The sequence below is a fragment of the Anastrepha obliqua genome, chromosome 1 (genome assembly GCF_027943255.1).
Source record: "Anastrepha obliqua isolate idAnaObli1 chromosome 1, idAnaObli1_1.0, whole genome shotgun sequence".
Taxonomy (NCBI): Eukaryota; Metazoa; Arthropoda; class Insecta; order Diptera; family Tephritidae; genus Anastrepha; species Anastrepha obliqua.
In genome coordinates this window covers 42675281-42697551 of record NC_072892.1, presented here as the reverse complement: position 1 = coordinate 42697551, position 22271 = coordinate 42675281, and positions in this window count along the sequence as shown.

The following is a 22271-nucleotide window of genomic DNA, read 5'->3' as shown; positions in this document are numbered from 1 at the left end:
CACTGTTCGAGTCCTCTGTCAGCTCTGTGACGGTTAGTTTGCCGTTTGAAAATTCAACTCCATTTTCGAAATTCTGAAATATTGAAAAGACTTGCAGAGATAGATTAACTTAAGGAGGCGTAACTTTTGCAAATATCAAGCAATGGCAAAAACATCTTGGTGGGAATGTTAATCACAGATGTGGGAACCTAAAAAAAAAAAAAAAAAAACAGAACTCAAACTCAATTGGCTTAGAGCGTCACCTTGCGCTTGTTGCACGAACTTTTTATCAAGCTGGTATACTTACTTGTAGTATTTACTGGCATATCAGTAACTAAATGTTTCCCTGTTGCATATGAGTCAAACCACGTCAAGTGGGCCCCGAATTTTCCATCAAATTCCCGATTTTAAAATCAAATGCATTTTTGGATAGAGAATTTGTCACATAATAATTGCTGTGAATAGTTTTTTTTTATTTCGCTTTTTGTTTATGTTATTAACAATTGAATTTTTTTGCATGATATTATTGTAAAATCAATATCTCAGAAACTACAATTGATAATTTCATGAAATTTATTTCGGTTACCGAAAAATGTTTACTCTACCGATTTAACGTTTAAATACTGTGTATTTGTTGAAACAATAATTTTTAACAATAATTTTTATGAAAAATCGCCATTATTTTTGCGTTCTTCACGCTCTAAATGGACAATATTACAGTCAGATTAAGCGTACAATGCTCACCTTTAATAATCTGTAAAAAAAACTTTGTTCATCCAATCCGTTCCGAAAATATCGAATTTTTTGTCAGTCGAGGCACTACGCACGAAAACGAACTTGCATGAACTAGCTGAATTCAATTTTTTTTTCCTTGTTGAATATTTACTCTCGCTGTATTTTTTTTTTTCGTTGATGATTTCTGCTATTATCTCTTTGGCATTCATATCACTTAATTTTGAAAAGCGTCGTTTTTTTATTGGAGGTTCACCAAGTTCCTGTAAAATATTGTTCACCTTTCCTAATTTTAGGTCATTCTGAATTTTCTGGTTTTCAAAATTAGCTTCACTATCCGAACATTCTTCTGTATCAGATGAAACTTCAGACTCATCGTTTTCTGCTCCTTGGTCAGCACTAGAAAAAATTAATCAAAATTTTCTCTCATAAATTTTGAGAACTAATTGACTTTATTTGCCTAAATAATAACTATTCAATGCACAATATATGTATATAAATATGAAGATTATACCCACTCTGGACTTGGACGTATATACGCTGCACTTTCAGTAACACTTCCATCTCTATATGTGACCTGGTCTATGAAAAGGTACCTTACGTGTCAAAAAATCATTTTTCACTTTTTGTTGATTCGAATAGTGTGTAAAAGGCTCTTTAAAATGGTGAAAACCAGAAAGTCATAATTTGTTTAAAAGTTTGTTAAAAGTAAAAAAAAAGAAAAGTACAAATACGAAAAAGACTGATTTTTTTGTCTTGATACAAATTAGAATAACGAAGACAATAATTTGTGCAAATTAAAAACTGAACCATTCCTGGGCAGTCTGAGGTGTAATGAATATGATACTGAAGTCTGTTTACAAAAAATTTTTGTCACCGGGTCTTATAAGTTTTTTTTGGCATGGATGTCGGTACAAAAGCTAACTTATTTTTTAAAACGATTTATGCGATTCGCATTAACTTTTTCTTATTTATTTATATATAAAAAAATGTTTTCCACTGCTTCTGTGATTTTATTGATAATGTGATATATGATGAAGAAAATAAGCTAAACCGGATTAAAAATATTAATATTTAAAAAAGTTACAAGGGTTTTTAGAAGTTAAAACTTTAACTGCTGTTTTCTCGAAAACTTGTTTTCGCACGTAAGATACCTTTTCGTAGACCAGGTCACATATATGTATCTTCATGACACGACATGATTTGCAAACGTATTTACCGATATATTGTTTGAATTTTACATCCCAGTGAGCGGTTATTTGGAATAAATTATGACGTACGCAATTATGACCTTCTTTCCCCAACGGATTGCAACACTCATCAGGTCGAACCATTTTCATAACAATGCATAATAATTTTTTTCTAACCTCAAAGCATAGACAACATACTAGGAATCACAGCACACTGACACTAGAAGTTGCGGCGACTGTACGACTCTGCAAAGCCATGTTTATGCAAGTTCGTTTTCGTGCGTAGTGCCTCGACTGACAAAAAATTCGATATCTTCAGAACGGATTGGATAAACAAAGTTTTTTTTACAGATTATTAAAGGTGAGCATTGTGCGCTTAATCTGACTGTAATATTGTCCATTTAGAGCGTGAAGAACGCAAAAATAATGACGATTTTTCATAAAAATTATTGTTAAAAATTATTGTTTCAACAAATACACAGTCTTTAAACGTTAAATCGGTAGAGTAAACATTTTTCGGTAACCGAAATAAATTTCATGAAATTATCAATTGTAGTTTCTGAGATATTGATTTTACAAGAATATCATGCAAAAAAATTCAATTGTTAATAACATAAACAAAAAGCGAAATAAAAAAAAACTATTCACAGCAATTATTATGTGACAAATTCTCTATCCAAAAATGCATTTGATTTTAAAATCGGGAATTTGATGGAAAATTCGGGGCCCACTTGACGTGGTTTGACTCATATATTAAACTAAGTACCACCTAATCCTGCTGATAATATTCTTTTTGACAACAGTAATTACATACGCGCCCTTGAATATTTATATCAGATTATGGTGTCCACACTAACTAATTACGTAAATATTAGTGTAAAGGGTGGTAGGTGACTACCCTACACCAGCACCTAAGTACTTGTTGATCAAACGGACCGACGACTTTGTGGGGCGCATCGAAAGCTCCATTGAGGGACGCTATTTACTGGTACTCTAACAAGGTAAAAAAACCGCTGCAAGGGGATGTTAACAACATAATTGATAAATGAATATGCGCATACGTAACTAGTAAGGTATAATAGTGAAAACGAGTCGCCTTGAATGGCACTGTTTATGCAGTACGAGTGTACTAATTGATTTGGGGTAAATTGAATTTATTTACTCAGCATGAATGTCTATTAACAATGTAGATTTTTGTGTCATGTCTGCTGATGAATGGTGCAGTTAATTGATACTAATTCAGGTAGTTTGCCCACACAAACGTATGTATGTAGTTAGCGCACTAGATTAAGATATACAGGTTAAATTATAATTAATACATAGAGCACTACTCGTAACAATCCATTCACTTAGTCGTGATTTGTATCAAATAATAAATCGCATTTTATAAATTTGTTTTGCTTTTACCTAATTTGATGCTCGAAATTGGCTACTAAAAGACACAGTCATTAATATCCGTATTTATTGCAAATGAGTAATATAAGCATAATTCAACAGAAACAGAGTGACTTTTGGATGCAATAAATTTCATTGTTTACTTTCAGTATTCATCTTCACTGAATGGGAAATAATAATAAGAATAATAAGAAGTGAGCCGCTGTTGAAGAGTAGTTGTATGCGTGTCCACCATTTAGTGGTTGGCGATTCGAAGCCCAATGCAGACAGGGAATACTCGTATCAAAGATAGAACAAGTTTTTTCAAATAGCTCTGGCCCCCGGGCAGGCATCTATCATTCGGAGTTGGCACAAAACTGTTGGTACTTCTATTGATGCGGAAAACCTGAAAACTCCAAAGGCAAAGTGGAGGAAAAGCTATACTAAATACGTGCGAAAAATGAAGTTAGTGCCGAATGGAGATAGAGCCAATTAGTACATTTATTAGGAAGGTCAAGGGATGGCAGTCCCGTTATTGGGGTTAATTGGGAGTCATATGACTATGTATCTAATGGAAATGGCAGTGCCGGCGTCCCGAAAATCCCGATATGAGTTGATGGCTTAATTTATTACTAATTTCCACGTTAAAGTATATGAAATATTTCAAATTGTTTTCAGTTTAATTAGAAGAAAGTTCATATTAATTATTTTATTATTATTTAAATTTCAGCAAATTTGTGTTCTAATTAATGCCAGTATGGTGGCACTGACAAATCTAGTGCCTACAAAAAGGAACATTCGCGCAACGTTTGGCAACAATACCTAACGAAATAATACTTGAACATGCATTCACATGCTTTTATCGTTCAGTTCTCCATCACTTAAATATTTGTTGTGCATTTTGTTTATCATGTCTTATTCCACATCTTTTCTACAATTTAACTTGAAAAATTTATACATACATACTTCCGGATTCGTGTCAGCTATTACATCAAATTTTATTCCAAGTCTTTCTTACAATATAAATGGAACAATAATTATTTCGGGATTCACATCAACTAGTCACACCATTCGCTCCGAGTATCGATACTTCCAAGTTTAGTTGATTTGAATTCCCGTATCATTTTTTATTTTTTATTCCGGAATCACGGGACCAACATCTCTAGCACTTGCACAATCACTTCTACATGCATATATATGGTATGTTCTTATATATATTTGGGTTTCGATTATCTCTTCATCATGTAAAAATTTGATGCCCATTTGGCTTATCATGTCCAATGCTCCCAACTCATATATCTACGTACTTACCACCTGCAAATTTCCGATAATACAAATTTCTACCGAAATAAACAGATAACTTTATTAATACCCACTGAATCAAGCAACCGAAAACCCAAAGAGCCAAATCGAATGAACACCGTCCAGCTCTAGTAAAGTGGAACATCATTAGGCATACATATTAATCCCAATAGAGTCATTAAGTTGTATGCCCTAACTGTTTAACGTGAAATTTGTTGTTTATGGCGCCATTTGCGTGCACTGACTCACTCCCTTCTCACTCATCAGTCCCCAATTGGATGGTTTGCAATTTGTCCCTCATGTCATTTAGCCAATTCGCCTAACCTTTTCGACTTTGCACCAAAGCTAATGCCATTGGCTTAAACTTAATACGAAAATGCGTCGCTTTGACGCATTTTGCTGTCAAGCACCAAAAAAAACAAAAAAAAAAAAAAGGAAATGATTTTGTTATTGTTGTTACTGCCGTTGATGATACTGTTACTATGTCATATTGCCACTTGCGAGTTTGTTTATGCTCCTCTATACGAGAATCTCTCTAACGCTGCCGCACTTACTGCTCTAGTTTCCCCTCTTTTGTAACCCTATAATCGTCTGTGGCTCATTCAGCTACGGCTTTTGCTCTAGTTTTTGATAAATGGTCAAATGGGGAATCATATGAAGAAGTGAGCTAGGTTGAAGTGCACAAGAGGAGGACAGTAGGAGCGGCAGCAGCGCATAGACTATTTACTAAGTACTTTGAGGTGAAGTTGACAGCAACGGCATTGCACAACTTTTGACAAATTGGTGTTAGAAACTTTACTTGTAAACATCTTTAGCTTGTGTGTACATCTTCATATGTGTGTATACACTTATACTCGTATATTAAATCTGTTATCGTACACTCTTAAATAACTATACTTGGACATTTCTCTGTCCATAACAATTTTTTATACATAGAATACCTTGAATTTTTATACATACAAGGTGACGTCCCATATATTGTTGTAGTTGGGATTAGGAAGCGTGCTCCGATTACGCCGAACTTTTTTATATACGAAAAAAAAAGCAATTTAGTAGATATTGGCCCACTACCACGCCTAGCTTTCAGGGGGCGGAAATACTAAATATTACCCGATTTTGATGAAATTTGATTTACGAATTTGTCTTACCCAAAGAAATATTAATATAATTTGAAATATGATGTGAGCGAACGCTAACAGAAGTATACCGGCAGAGAAACAGCGAGCGAAATGAAAATGGAACGAAACACAGGGTTCGGCACTCGAAGTGTAACCAACTTCAGACTGCTCGAGCTAATGGTCGGGCATTTAGTTAATTAAATGACAGTCCAGAATATGTCTTATAAGCGCGCGGAAGCATTTTGCCGAGAATAAATGCGTGCGGCTGCCGTAGCCGAATGGATTGGTCCGTTACTACCATTCGGAATTCAGAGAGAACGTAGGTTCGAATCTCGGTGAAACACCAAAATGAAGAAAAAAGTTGTTTCTAATAGCGGTCGCCCTTCGGCAGGCAAGGTCAAACCTTCAAGCGTATTTCTCCCATGAAAAACCTTCTCATAAAAAATATCTGCCAGATTCACTTTGAAACTGTAGGTTCCTCCATTTGTGGAGCAACATCAAGACGCACACCACAAATAGAAGGAAGAGCTTGGCCAAACACCCAAAAAGGTTGTACGTGCCAATTATGTATATATATATAAAGTGAAACGTCACAGAGGTGTTCAGCAAAAGAATGCAACGTCACATGAAATGGTTCAAAAAGTGAAGAAGCGACTTAAACGAAATTCCCGACGAAGTGCCAATCAAATGGCGAAAGAACTGAAAATATCTGACCGTAGCATCCGCCGCATACTGAAAAATGATCTCAAAGTCAAGTCGTATTTCACACCAAAGCAGCAACAAGTCAGACTTGAGAGAGCGAAGAAGTTGCTGTGCTTGACCGAAAGCGGTAAATTTCTGAAACGAATCGTGGGTTTATGGTTATGACGTGGAAACCAAAGCTCAATCATCTCAATGGAAGCTGTCGCACGAACAAAGACCGAAAAAATCGCGCCAAGTTCGGTCAAATATAAAAGTTTTGTTTATCGTTTTCTTCGATTCCAGGGGCGTTGTGCATCATGAGTTCTTGCCACAGGGTAAAACGGTCAATAAGGAATATTACCTGCAAATTATGTGCAATTTGCGCGAACCAATCCGCCGGAAACGCCCGGATTTGTGGAAGAACAAAAATTGGCTGTTGCGTCACGATAACGCCCCTGCTCCCACATCGTTGCTTGAGCCCGAATTTTTCGCAAAAACCACACAAAAATGATGCCACAGCCACCGTATTCCCCAGATCTAGTCCCCTGTAATTTTTTTTGTTCCCGAAACTGAAGAGGCATGAAAGGACGACGCTACACTACGATTGACGAGATAAAGACGGCATCGAAGGAGGAGCTGAACAAGATAGAAAAAAAAAAATGATTTTTTGAATTGCTTCGAAGATTGGAAAAAACGTTGGCGTAAGTGCATAATATCTCATGGGGTACTACTTTGAAGGGGACAAAATAAATCTTAATGAACAAATAAATAATTTTTGAAAAAAAGACGCAAAATTCGCAATACTTTTTGAACCCACCTCGCATCTACATACCATTATATATTCTTAAATCTAAGTCTACTAAAGTGAATTATAAATAAATTATTTACAATATATCTCTTGATCAAAAAGCTGCTCTCACAATCAGTTATCTGGTGACACATTAAGTCAACCGATTTGAGTCCAGGTCTGTTTCATTGAGTCAAAAAACCACTACGAAGCGGGAAAGGAAGTAAAGGAAAAATTTAGGACGGATCTGATGACTATACCGAAAATAGACTTGTCTCGACCGCTGGATCAAAAGCTGAAAGATTTCCTGCAAGATTTCCGCAGCTTTACGGCTGCTTTCTAAAACCTTTTTGTTCGGTTACCTTATTTCTTCAAGAGCTCTTCGCTGCGTCAGGTCGACTGCCTCGTTTAATTAAAAATTTGTTTTTTTTTTTTCATTCTTTAAATAAGTGTTTACTAAGTCGAAGAAGAGACATCAACATTAACAAGAAACCGCCCAATTCATTTGAAGGTATTCACAGAGAATTTCGATCAAGAACTTGAAGATATTTCCGTATAAAAATGTAGATGCTTCAACAGCTACTGTTAGCCGACTACTAATCCTATGTGGCGTACAATGTTTAATTAGTTTGAGAAGTTTTTTATGAGCGACAGTGCGCATTTCCCCCCTCTCGACATACTTATAAGCAAACAAATACCCTATTTGGGCAACAGTAAATTACTGTGCCTAAACTTGTTTGATAATGACAATTGAAACCCCTTAATCGCCATTGGCGAACAGTACTGGACTATGTTGAAGGAGTTCTAGATATCGAAACTAGAGGAGTTAGAATTGCGACGGTGCCTCTATTCATACAGCGCAGAAAATAATTGAGAATGTGAGGAGCACCTCATTAGTCATTCGAGATTTCGACTCGTTGATTGTAGTTAGCCAGCGAAGTAGTCACTTCGTATCATTGGTCCACATACTCTTTCTTTTTTATATGAGACCTAGTTATCTCGAATGGCAGAGATTGACTTCATTTATCTGAAGGTGAAAACATTATATGATAAAACCAATATTGAGTTTTGAAAATTAAATTGTTTGCACGAATGATGGATTGGTTTCGAAATGACAGTTGAATCTTATAATAAAAATTGACGCGATGCCACAAAATAGAATTGTAATGAAGTTTTTAATGGTCAATAAATGATTTTGGAACATCATCTAAGAAAATAAATAATAAGTAAATGTCATTAATACCAAAAGATCGAAAGAAAATAGTATAGAAGTGAGGCATGGGACTGGTGGTAGCGAACCGCATTGCTTATATAAAGTGAATGGCTAAAAAGGTACGAGGATTGGCTAAATATTGAATTAACAATATTTTCTGTAAATGATAAACGAAGTAAGAAATTCTGATCGCTTTAAGTTAGATGCTTTTAGTGATCCTTATCTTCATAGCGCGCCAATGTTCACATTGCAACGGATCATTTAATCTGGATTTTTTAAAGATGACGCTGCAAAGTTCAAAGTTCTGTGACTGTTGGGCATTGTTCGGTAAAGCCAGTTGGGTATTGCAGCGTTCAAAATTAAATATAAAAAATAGAGAATTTGATACATTTTTCAGAACCTCTTCGACCAGTGTGCCTAAGGATAATTGTTATATAACTATATTAATTTCATTGGCAACATAGAGTGAAAAAAGTTAGAAATCATTTACTTTATCTATAAGTAATATAATTATATTATTATTAATTATTATTATATTATTTTTAAACTTAATTATGCATATTTACTTTTGCATGGGTGTCGTGGATCTAAAAAATAGTAGATGAAAAACTTAGTAACATATGGTATCTGGGTTATTTTTAAAGTGAAAACAATTTTAGGCGCCTCTGAAATTTTTTTAAAAGTTTAAATTTATGTGTTCGTTAACAGCTGTAGTGTTTATTAGCAGAAAATGTAACAGTAATATTGTTTGTAGCAGTAGGTTCTCTGTTCGCCAATACCAAATAGAACCAAGAACCCCGACAAGTACAAACAAGTATATGGAGTAGTTATAATTAGAGAACTTATAAATATTTTATTTGTAGGCTAGATTGTCGAAGAGTCGAGTGCGTTACGGAGTCAAATATTTTAACAGTGCATGATATAATTTAAAGAGTACAACAGAATATACCAAGAAGCCTGTTTAAGAACTTTTCCTGTCTGTTAACTAAATATGTTGCTTTTTTAGCTATTATCTTGATAAACATTTGGTTTAAACAGCTGACGCACTTTTCGTGTTTTGATTCACTGTCAAACATCTTCAGTTTGGTCTATAATTTAACTATGAAACGTCTTACAAACGAACAACGCTTGCAATTCATTAAATTTTATTATAAAATGCGTGTTCTGTTAAGAAAATTTATCGCGCGCTTCTTCCATTTTATGGTCAGTTTAAGGAGGTGGTAGGGCTTAGCGCTAAAAAAAAACACTTTTTTTTTTGAATTTTTTACAGAAATATGGCTTAAGATACTTTAATAAAATCAGTTGCATGTTATTGTACATCTTTTCAATAAGTTTTTAAAAAATATTAATAATAAAATATTGACAAATAAGCCCATGACAGAGTTTTTTTGGAGATATGTTTTTCGAGAGGTGCTCTGCGGTGCCAATCGGCATTCGTCGTAGAATAATCTGAAACTAAAAACGTCGAATTTTTCAGTTAAAATATGACGTAATGCTCCCCCCCCCCCCCCCCCCCCCATTAATAAAATTTTTTTTTTTCATTTTTGTAGTTTTGGTGGCAAAAAAACGTAAAACGAGCATTTTTGGCGAAAAATTTCGCCATATTTGTAAGTGAAAAACAACCTTAAAAAAAATAAAAAAAAAAAAACAGTGGGGGGGGGGGGGGGGGGGAGGTATTTTTGATTTAGAAAACGTGTGCCAAATTTGAAAAGAATTGGTTCAATAGTTTCGGAGTTGTGATTGGCACCGACTTTTAAGAAGTCGTTTCGGGAAAAACGCGTTTGAAAAAATGACTCTGAAAAATTATCGATGCTCCGCATTCGAGGTAGAGTGCCTACAAAGGCTATAACTTTGAGAGTTCTGCTCCGATCCACTTAAAATTTTGACACAACATTCTTGAAATGATTTACTATAAGATGAGTGATGAAAAAAAATTTCGATTTTGTGACCCTTGGGCTCTTGGAAAGTTGGCCGAAGATGGGTACGTAAATAAGCAGAATTGTCGATTTTGGAGAGAAGATCAGCCAGAAGAATTGTAAGAGCTACCAATGTATCCAGAAAAGGTTACAGTTTGTTGCGGTTTATGGGCTGGAGATATGATTGGACCGTACTTCTTTAAAGATGCTGATAATCATAACGTAACTGTGAATGGTGAGCGCTACCGTCAAATGATATCCAACTTTTTTTTCCCAAAATGCGAGAGCTTGACTTGCATGACATGTGGTTTCAGCAAGACGGTGCCACATGCCACACAGCACGCGTAATAATGGAATTGTTGAGAGGCAAGTTCGGTGAACATTTTATTTCAAGTTCGGGACCTGTCAATTGGCCACCCAGATCGTGCGATATAACGCCTTTAGATTATTTTTTGTGGGGCTATGTTAAAGCTCATGTCTATTCAGACAAGCCTGGTTCAATTAACACATTGGGAGACAACATTAAAGCATTTATATGTGAGATACCGGCCGAAACATTGGAAAGAGTATGTCAAAATTGGACTAAGCGGATGGACCATTTAAATTATATGGACTGTAATATCGATTTAAATAAAAATGTCATGCATTTTGCTGAATTTTACGTTTTTTTGAAAATCTTTCCTATGCTCTTAAAAAATCACCCTTTATGTACTTGATATTTTGAAGAACGTTCCGTATTAATGGTTGCTTCTTAAAACTTAAAATTTATCGAAACGTTTTTTAGAATGAATAAAATTTCTTGGTTCGTATTATTTTATCTGTATTTTTGATATAACTCTAAGAATCATTAAATACTGGAATGGTTTTAACTTATGTATATGTACGTATATGCTTTTTATATACATACATATGAATATTTCAAATTTCCATTTCTGTCCGAAGTTCTCATAACTGCCTATTCTTTTATGTTTTTTTTTTTTTCAAATGGGTGTAATAATGTGTTCACCCAATGTTATTGATTTCTGTTAGGGTATTAAAAATAATCATTGTGGATGGGCCTTAAATATATATGTATATGAAATGCAATTTTCTAGACTATATTTAAAAATGTGTGCATATTTTTTCAATTCCAGATTCTTCATGCAACATGAACAGGTCAAAAATTAAATTCATACGCATATGAAGCCACAAATGAAAATTTTTAAAACCTCTATGAGAATAACGTTAACACAGTGTAAAATAGTTTGCAGATCCATCGCCTGGATTTCAAGTACTTACAACAAAATGCTGCATCAGTTGCTACTACTAATTTCCTTGACGACGGGAAATGTCAAGACGAAAATATTGATTTCGCGCTGCGATTATTGTCAGGGTAAGATTGGTGGAAATTAAAAGCTCACAATATAGCAGAGTGAGCAAAATGGAAAACTACAGAGAATAAAAAAAAATCACAAGTTGCATAAATGAGTACAAAAAAAAACGCATAACAGTACATAAGGATATTAAGAGAAACAATAATTACTAACAAAAAGCACTACAAGAAAATCCATTACCAACCGCGTCAGACTGCTGCACCGATGGACGATCGTCATGCAATATCCGCCCACGCGCCACAAGCAAAGCAAATACATTTGAGTCAGCTGAAAACTGCCAACGTGCAACATCAACAGACTATTCAAAGTGAGCTGTAGTGAAAGTGCGCACAACGTAAAGATTAAAAGTGAAATAAAAACAGCAATACGTAAACCGATAAGTATTTCATCGCAGTGAAAGTGAAAGTGATTTATTAAGGCCAAGGTTGAATGTAGCGCCAGTGGGCGTATCAAGCATCGACTAACAAATAAGCTTCAAATTGACATACACACACTCACATACGTTCTCACATACCCTCATAACATGGCCGATGATGTCTCATATACCATTATTAATGACATTTCTGGCGAGCAAGATGCAGTAGCGTCGGCGCTGGCGCCGGCATCGTCATTTGATAGCGGCGATGTGGGACAGTTGTGGAACGCAAACTCATTTATCGGCGATAGCGCCGAAGAAGTGTATGATGCATCCGGGTTCGCAGTTTTGTGGAGCACAGATAGCAATAACAACAGCATTACTTTTAACACCACAGAGTTGGTTGTGGCATCTGCGAATGGTATTCTTCTGCGAACGCTTGCGCCATTACCGGATGGCACGACGATGACGACGGCGACGACGACGTTAATGTCAAATATCAGTGATCCGTTCGAGCCAAGTGAAGTTCACGAAAACAATTACTGGGGCTTATTAGCACTGTTTTTGGTCTTCGCCACTGCTGCTGGCAATATACTCGTCTGTCTGGCCATCTGCCTGGAGCGACGACTACATAATGTGACCAATTATTTTCTAATGTCGCTGGCCATAACCGATCTCATGGTGGCCGTGCTGGTGATGCCACTGGGCATACTGACATTGGTGAAGGGTGAGTGAGAATGTTATTTGATATTTGTTAATAATTAAAATATATATACTTATTACTAAAAGTAATCCTACCACACAAGGAATCAATGGCGGAAAACTTAGATATTGGAAGATGAGCAGCTTAAGAAGCAACGACCTTCGACGAGCATTATCTGTTAGGAATTTTGGAAAATTTTCAATGCCATACACATGTACATTAGGGCGGCCAAAATCAAAAAAAAATGTTATTATTGATGATGTGTTTTAAGGCGAACTAAAATAATCACGTATTTTTGGGTTTTCTTAATTAATTTTTACAGATCAATATTATTTAATCTCCTCTTTTAACTTCTTTTCACAAATGCCTCAAAAATGATACCAAAAATAGAAATTTACTCTGAAATAAAATAATGATTATTTTGGGTGTATTGGCATCGAGCCTTTTCGGAGGCTTATATTGCAAATAAAATAAATGGACCGAATTTGCTTGATAATTACAAAATGTATGCACTAAAAAATAACTGCGGGCGAGCTCGAATTAGACCACGATGTCTAACTGGCGATGAAACAATGATTGTTTAATATTATATTATAAAATGCAAAAGGGAAATGAGCTGCTGGCGCCCACGCATTGGTAAAACGTTGTTTGTTCTGCTTGCGCTTGTTTCGCTTTTTGCTTTTGTTGCATAATTACCAATCATTTTTGTTATTGTGTTTTTAGAAATAATAATCATTTTTCATTCAAACCTTTTCAATAGAATTTTTCCACAAATTACAAGTGCCTATGCGGTTTAATAGATCACTAAATTTTGCAATTATTTTGTTTTTTGTGTTTGCTGGTGGTCTTGTTCATTTTCTTCATCCAACAAATGGTCTAAGAAACTGACATCGGAAACAGATGTTTCGCTGAAGGTGGATAGCGCATTGAGGATCTTTGAACAGTGCCTTAGAGCCTTTGGCAAAACCTGGGGTCTGACAGCTTTTGTGGTCTGGTGGATATACACAGCACTTATCAGAATAATCATCACTTATGCTTCTATGGTTTGGACGACCTTATACTCATAGTTTAATTTGGAAGGAAATTTGATGTCAAATATCCTGAGTGCATTCAAAGAGATTTGACGAATATTTTCTTTACCGATGGGTCCAAGAATGAAATAGATTCTGAAGCCGGATGGTATTTAAACGAGAGTATTTTCTAAATGGAAATTTTTGTTTTGAATGTAGCAGAATGGAAAACAGATTGGAGTCTTTAGTGACAGTCAGGCTGCATTAAAGGCTCTGCACAACGCAACATAAACGTCAAAGAGTGTTCTAGAATGTAAGAAGAAGCATAAGTCTGTTGCAAGACAGAATAAGCTCGTACTTATATGGATTCCAGGACACTGCGGGGCTCAAGGAAACGAAATTGCCGATGAATTGGCCAACCGTGGATCAGCGGTTCCCCCAGAAGTACCAGAGCCAATAATTGGAATCAGTTCCGCAGGAATCATGAATTACATTAGCGATTATGTATGCATTAAACAAAAATATTTAAAATTTTATTTTTATTAGTAGTTACAAATTAAGGATAGCACTTAAGTCGAGTAACATTTGTAACAAATAATAGTTTTTTTAAATTTATACATTTACCACAAACAGCTTTTTTACATATTGTGCAGTTTTCACATGTTCTATTTTTTTTACAATTATGATTGACTTAACATTGCCGCCTCTTATTGTTTGTAGTAGATTGTTCACTTGTTTCAAAATTACTTTCTTGCCTTTGAGTCGTAGCTGAAGTAGTTCTTTTTTTTTCAAATACTCTTCACGTGGATCGTTCACTAATTGTAAGATGAAATCATGCCGAGAAATATTTATTCCCGTAACTTTTCGGTACAAAATCCATGAGTTTATAGCTGCTAAATCAAGTATATTGTAAAAAACCTGAACGGGCCATCTTCGTGTTCCAGCTCTTACGGTGTACTTTCGTGCCATTTGGTCAATGATGTCAACTCCAAACTTCATTTCATTATAAAATTTTACATTTGGGTGCAAAGTACTCAAAATAATAACATTTTTTCCTGATTTTCCTTGATAGATAGTAAGAGTTGTATTAGTCTCTGATTTCAGTATAAACGATTCATATCGTGTGGTATGAATATTTTTACAAATTGGTGGTACTTCTCGTCTTGCACGCCGCATTGTTCCAACAATACTAGTCTTTTCGACCATTAGTTTTTTAGCCAGATTTATCGACGTGAAAAAGTTATCAGTGGTGACGTTTCGCCCTTTTTTGAAATAGGGTTGTACTAGTTTCAAAACCACATGTTCGGGTAATGAAATATCGTTCGGACGGTTTTCGTCTTTTCCTAGATAAGGGAATCCACCACATAGATACATATTCTCGACATCCATCAGCAGCCAGAACTTTATGCCAAATTTATCCGGTTTGTTTGCAATATATTGTAAAAATGGACAGCGAGTTTTTGATGGAAACAACTGCTCATCGACTGTCAAATTTTCGCCAGGAATGTAACACATTTGACAATTATCTATAAATTTCTTCCATATGTCAGAAATCATTGCAAATTTATCATTAGCTAAACGAACAGAACGCGTGCTTCTCATATCAAATCGTAAGTATTTCATGATTTCCTTGTATCTAATTTTACTCATAGTGGGTGGCCCCCAATCTTCAGACCACAAGATATCCAAATCAAGGGGGCTCATGTTTTAGGCTCCACGAGCATAAATCAAAGCAATAAAGGCATCTAGTTCGTCTAGAGATAAGTTCCAAATTTCATTTTGACTCTTGTCATGTGCTTCCTTTTCAGTACATTCTTTTATACGTCGAAGAATGTACTCATCAATCAATAGCCTCCACGCAGAAATTGGTTTGTTATTTTCAAGATATCGCTTGGCGTATGGAGTAGGTCCTGAGTATATTTTGCTGACTGCAACGTCCTACTTCAAAAGCGTTCGGCGAAATACAAGTCCATTCTGTGCCGTCACTTGCTATCTGTAATATACCGACTTCTGCCCCGAAGTTGTCCTAGATGGACGTCCACCGCGCCCTGTTCGTCCGCCACTAATTGATCTACGAGAAACCCCTCGACCTCTGCGCAAATTTACAGTAAAAGTGTTACCTGTATCAGGGAAATCTTAGTTCGTAGAAAGCATTGTTTTCTACTATTATCGCTGCCGTCAAATTGACGGTATGCGGTCTTATTAGGTAATAGGTCTATGAATAAGTTCTTGTGGTTTTTTTTCGAAATTTGAATTTCGGATCATTTCCATGGCTTTTAAACGTTTGGAAATGGTTGATTGATCAACTCCCAAAGTTTTTGCAACCTCTTCTTGCGTTTGAGCTGGATCTTGATCGAGCAATTCCTCCAATTCGGTATCCATGAACTTTGGCGGCGCACCCTCGCGTTCTTCGTCTACCAAGCCAAAATCACCACTTTTAAAGCGTGCAAACCACTTCTGGCACGTTCGCTCAGCTAGAGCATGCTCACCATAAACTTCCACCAAGATACGATGACTTTCGGCTGCTTTTTTCTTCATATTAAAATAATGAAGAAGAATTCCCCGCAAAAACACATTATTTGGCACGAAATTCGACATTTTCAAGTGTGGTAAAAATATTGTTGTTTACGCTTCAAATAAAAAACTTATACTGACGTTTGTGCCTTACGACAGTAGCTCTCCAATGAATGTTTGGAAATGTGGATCGATGGAATAATAATCAAGTTACGCCATTATTTCTAAAGGAATTTCATAAACCACATATATACTAAAAGTTTTCTATAGTTATTTGAGCAAACAATAACAAATTAGGAAAAGTAGTAAAATATGAAAATGAACAAAAACATATTTTGCAAAATATTTAAGAATGAAATCGTGATGCCGTCAAATTGACGGCTTTGGTCTTTCTAGTGTTAAATATAATGGGCTTTCCAGCCTGAGTGTGTTAGGAGTTACCAAATCTCTGAAAATCTTTAAATATGCCATATAAGACAACTTTTTCACTGCGTCACTTATTTTAAATTTGAAAAAGTTATAAAAATGTGTACTTTCGATAATTTTACATTCACATTAATTGCAATTCGCGTAATTCCATGTGGTCAGTGTAGAAGTTTGAAAATGTTAAGTTAAAATTGCTGAATCCAATTTAATTAAAATCAATAAATAATACACAAAACCTAGAAAGAATAGAAAAAAAAATGTTAGCAAATGTACAACGCCTTATGTTAATAGAAACTATACAAAATAAATTTGCAAATCGCGTCACTTATTCATGAAATTTTCGTTCTGCTTTTTTTCTTAAATTTAGCTAATTTTCCACTCAACTACATTTGCCGCATACAATTCGAACCCTTAATTAAATGTCTACATTCATTTGAAAACAACTGCATAGTTAATCCAATTCAGAGTTTTTTGGATCTAATATTTACCTTACAATTTGCTACCCTACTCTATTTTCTATTTAACATTTTCCATTCTCCATGTTTTGACTGCAATTCCTGTGTTGCAGATGACTGGCTGCGAAATGATTGCACGAATTTTGCGGCTGCGAGGATTTTACCATTTTCCAGGCAGATAATTAAAATAAAGCCAGTTTGTGGTCTTACCGCAAATGACAGCGATAAGCAAGCGTTCGAAACAGGGTGTTTATTTTTATTTTGGTTTGAAATATAAAAAAAATTACGATGGATTTCTCTATGCAATATCTGCAGTTTGAATTAAAAGTACAGGAGATTGGTAGCGTTAGAATATCACTACCAGCACAATTCCAAATGGTGTATTTGGCATATTTTCTCTCTTGAACTGGGGCTGCAATTCACAGGAATATAGCCTTTATTAAAAACACCCAGGCTTTAATATTTCAAAGTCACATTTGACAAGGTGTGTAATTAGATGACGGCGGCAGCCGTGGTCGAATGAGTTGGTGCGTGACTCCTTTTCGGAATTGAGAGAGAGAACGTCAGTTCGAATCTCGGTGAAACACCAAAATTAAGAAAAAGTTTTTCTGATTGCGGTCGCCCTCGGCAGGCAATGGCAAACCTCCGAGTGTATTTCTGTCATAAAAAAGCTCCTCATAAAAAATATCTGCCGTTCGGAGTCGGCTTGAAACTGTGGTTCCCTCCATTTGTGGAACAACATCAATACGCACACCACAAATAGGAGGAGGAGCTCGGCCAAACACCCAAAAAGGGTGTACGCACCAATTATATATATATATATTATATATATATACATCAGATCAAATATTGAAATGATTTTGATAGAAACCGTTATGATTTCAGTTGCCTATTCGCTTAAAAGAGTCAGCGGTTAGATTTACTTGGGCACTAATATACGAGTAAATGCCGCTCAAATAGTACATATATTTTTTTCAATTGGGAAATTGTGCGTATGTGTGTGGTAGAGATAAACCCGGAATAGTAGTATCCGATATAAGCGCGAACCATTGTTATTGTAGTACATATCGCTCATATGCTGTAAAGGTGGCATAACCAATAAAGGAAAATGCTGAGCGAAATGGCTTCAAAGTTTTCAGTTTAGAATGACTTTTTCAACGAAAGTAGATATACATTTATTTGCAGCTAATAACTTACTACTAATTTTAATGGCGGCCGCCGTAGCCGAATGGGTTGGTGCGTGATTACCATTCGGAATTTACAGAGAGGTCGTTGGTTCGAATCTCGGTGAAAGCAAAATTAATAAAAACATTTTTCTATATTAATAGCGGTCTGCCATGAAAAAGCTCCTCATAAAAATATCTGCCGTTCGGAGTCGGCTTAAAACTGTAGGTCCCTCCTTTTGTGGAACAACATCAAGACGCACACCACAAATAGGAGGAGGAGCTCGGCCAAACACCTAACAGAAGTGTACGCGCCATTTATTTATTTATTTTTAGTAATTTTAATATGTTTTTTACATTATACAACAGAAGAACTGGTTCGAATATTTGCGTATTTATCTGCTGCTTTTTACTTTTAACTACTTTTTTCTATTATGGCACCTTTATTTGTTTATTTAATGTGATGAAAATTATTAAAAAGATTTTCTCGCACCCTATTTCCTTCATTGTGAATATGTACTCTATAGCGATTAATCATAATCGCGGTGTGCAACAGGTCGTATGAGCAACCAACGTACTTTTATCGCCACAATGGCTTTAAATTATCATATATAATAGCTCTTTTCGAAATAATTAGGTAGCAATATAATTAAAGTGGCATTAACAACGTACTGGGAAATATATGCATGGGGCTTTAAATGAAATGCCTAGAATATAGCTACAAAAAACATAGCTAGTACATATATATAAGTACATATATGCCACGTTAATTGTACTAATCCACAGTGGAAGATTAAACCACCCACAAAAACGACTAATTTTTACTTTAAAAGAATGAAAATCAATGTCTGTAAAAAGTAAAAAATTATTCTTAAAAGTAAAAGCACTTCTGTTGCATACGCAGGTATTATATTGTATGCACATCTACGAGTATACTAATACAGTCGATACGAAAACCGTAATACACCAATATTTGAATTATTTTTAAATTATTTCGGTATTAAAGTACAGCTCATTGCTTAACGAAACCCACATATTTAAAGTAAATTTTCAAGTTTTATAAAATAAAAATTGGAAAAATTCCACACAATCCAAATTTTATACCAATTCCACCATTTGAATTAGAGATTCGAGAACGATTTTTGGTATGCAGGTTTATAGCTTATTATATTTTGAATTAAGAAAGTTCAAGCTTCCGCTACTGAAAAATCTCATTGATTTTTTATATTTTGTTACATATTTTCTCTATATGAACTTATTTTTCTAATTTAGCCGTGATATTTAACTATTTTCTAGCTATATATTTTAGATATATTTTAATTCTGGTAATACTCATTTTTTATCGGCTGTTTTTTAGTTGCATGAGAACTCTCGATATCCCCCATTATGATTTTACAGCTGAGAAATGGCAAATAAGCCACGCTGACTGAATTCTCGTTTCCAAAAATTAGACAGCAAACAATGATGGAAGTTCATTGGCTATTACGACATTCACCACCTTTCATACGACCAGATTTATGGGAAAAAGTAGCCAAAAATTAGGCTGCAACTCGATGCAAATCGTAGCCGCGACGGATATATGCCTGATATCATATTCAAATAAAAATGCCAAAAAATTAAATACCAAATTTTAAGTAAAATTAAAAAAAATCATCCCAACATTATTTCTGTTAAGTATTATCATTTTGAGTTCTCAAGCTCTTAAGAGAACTCCGGATATAAGCAAAATTTTTGAAGAACTTATTTATGGGAGAAATGCACTCGGACCTTTGTCATTGCCTTCTAATTGGCGAACGATAATACAGAAGAGCTTCCTTTATTCTACATTATATATCTTATGACCTCGTTCATACTAAAAACGCTGGAGAAGATTTTATACGCATATGTTAGAGACTCTTTAGCTTCACGCAGCCTGTACAAGTCTTATACACGCTTATACTAGGGGCAATTCTGTAGAGACTGCGCTAGGTTTGCTAGTGCTTGATATAAAGAAAGCTCTTGAATACAAGGAATATTCCTTAGAAATATTTCTTGAGATATCCAGGGGTGTTCAACAACTCGAAAATTTTGGGTATTTTCAGGACTTTTTTTTGAGTGAAACTTCTTAGGCGTCGATGGACGAGCGATAATGGAGAGTAAGATTTCAAGGCCATGCAACGTTTTGGGCATTTTCGTTCCGCGAGAGAGAAAAAAGATATAACGTAGAGGAAAAGTAGAAAGAGTGCTATACCTTATATATATTTCATGATGACTTTTTGTTGTACAGTACAATAGTTGGAACCATTCGCCGCCGCCGCGACTATTTTAGACTGTTCAGCACTATATCAACTAGAACGATGGCCGCTACGGCAGCGCCTATTAATGCATTTTGTTCTTGTAGTCGCTAGGCTTAGAATTTTGGTTTTGGAAACATCCGCATGGAGAGGCATAAAGTGAGTGTGTGCGGTTATATGTACATACATATGTATATACGAATATGCATTGTGTTGCTTAAAATATAAACATGTACGCACCTACATCGTCCCAACATATATGTTCATATATGCATACATACATATGTATATGTAAACGCATAAGGTTTAGATGAGATTTTTGCATACATACATATACTAGATATATATTTGCATATGTTTGTCAATTTGTTCTTGATTTTTTTGTAAATTTTGTCTATTTGTATTCTCTGCAAATATTGTCAATTTATTTAGATATATATTCTTTCTCTCTCTTTCTCTCTCCTTCTCTCTCGAGTCTCTCCCTCTGTCTTTGTCTGCCTTGAAAGTTTCACTTCTGTTATGTGTACTACGCTACACGCACTTTTTGTTTACAATAAAAAAATAAAAAACGATATTTAAATTTTTAGGCTTTTTATTTAACTTCTTTTACAAACAATACTGAAAAAAATTTTTTATTTTTCTTATTTTAATAATTTTAAAAATGGCCTCGCGAAAAATTGTACCTGGACCTTGTTGTCCATTTTGGCTCTTCTATTTATTTGAAACACCAAAACTAAAGAAATTATTAATCAGTATGACTATAGCTATGTCACGTACGAGAATAAAACAAAATTTGACAAACTGGCGTGGTTTACAATTTGACACTCTAAAACACCGTTTTTTTCAGATTTTTAATCAAAAATATACGAAATAATTTAAATAATAATATGATTCTAGTACGGGTGATAGCCATTAATGTTGTGAACAAAAATTTAAAATTTCAGACGATTCGGTGGAAAAATTTTATGTTTTTTTTGACAACACCAGTTTGAGGAACAGGAGCCCTCGCACCGCTCTCTACCTAGTTAATGGGCTGTGGAAGTTAGAATATTTGGAATTTCTGGATGAAAATTTTACAGTATATTCTTAAGACACTATACTTTCAAAATATAGAAAAAAAACGATTTTTGAAATTTCTAGACCACCGGGTCCCGTTAAATTCGCAGTAGAAACAGGCACCATCCGGGTGGACTGTTTTAACTAATGAACTCCATCTGGTATCGCTATGCACCGTAGCAATCTATGCGTGACTGCAAGTACATAAATCAGAAGTTCAATCTAACCTAACCTATATTCTATATTCTAATTTCTATATCATTCATTCCATAGTACTTAGTTTCTCTACCCGCGCCAAAATCAATGCGCCAATTCAAAGCTGGACCAAGCTAAGTTGGTAATGGACTTAGATAGAAAAGTTGGATTTTTAATGTAAAAGAAATGATGCCTTGACCAAAAATATCTTTGTATCCCCGCAACACGTTTCTAGTACTTGAGGGGTCCCTAAATCTCAGTGGATTACGAGAAGTTGCTACCCTTTTTAGAAATACATGTTTTTAACAATTTGCTCCAATACACAAGCACTTGGAATACACACCATTGCCAATAGAATGGCGAAAAATTTAGGTGGAATATTTTATTATGCTAACTATATATATTTTATATTGTATTACTAAGTAATTTTAAGCAAGATTTTTTCTTGACTTTGCA